Source organism: Capsicum annuum, chromosome 9, assembly GCF_002878395.1.
Source record: "Capsicum annuum cultivar UCD-10X-F1 chromosome 9, UCD10Xv1.1, whole genome shotgun sequence".
Lineage (NCBI taxonomy): Eukaryota > Viridiplantae > Streptophyta > Magnoliopsida > Solanales > Solanaceae > Capsicum > Capsicum annuum.
The window spans coordinates 88,580,949-88,581,829 of record NC_061119.1 but is presented as its reverse complement, the minus strand read 5'-3'; positions in this window follow the sequence as shown (position 1 = coordinate 88,581,829).

Here is an 881-nt window from a genome sequence, read left to right as displayed (position 1 = left end):
GCTCTGCGATAATGGCATGTTGTGCTAAAGACCAGTTTCCCATCTAGTGAGGCACCGTGATGGTGTCATGTCACGCTACAAACCTAAAGCCTAGTTGACCACTTTTTAGTGAGCCAGTGCAATTGTACCGCATCACACCGGGGTGAAAAATTGGGATTTCCATCTTTCGATTTTTAATTGTAGGGGTTGTTTTGTAAATTCTGAAAAACCCAAATCAACCTAAACACGGGATTTATACCCTAAATAACCTATTACCTCATTATTCACTCACTTTTCTCAAGATTTAAAATATTCTCTCTCACGAGGCAAAAACGCTAGCTTCAAGAATCAGGGTCAATCATCAAGAAATCCTCCAAGAACATTGAAAGACTCTTCTTCTCAGGTATGTTCGGTGTTCATTCATGGGTTCCTTTCACACATGAATTCGAAGAACCATTTTTAAAAATAAAAATACTATGTAATTATGATTTCCATGATTTAGTTGAATTGAATTCATGATTATGTCATTGTTGGGTTTTAATCCATGATTTAAATTATAAGTTCCAAGAATTGAACCTAGTATGTGTTGTATTACATGATATTCATGATAAACCCTTCAATTTGCAAGTTGATTGTTTTAACACTATTAACCCTAAGTTTTTATGATTTAGTGAACTAAGTATGCTTCCTATGAGTTTGATAAATTGTCTATAAGAATAAAATAATGCCATTTTAGCATGCTAACAAATATTTCCCAATCATGTACAGGCTCATGCCTACAAGTGTTTGATAAAATGCTTATGTGATTTGACCAATGAAGACATGACATATTATTAGGTGATCCTATTCATGCATAAGTTCATGTATATCAAGTGTTTGATAGAATTTCTAAATGAGTGCAT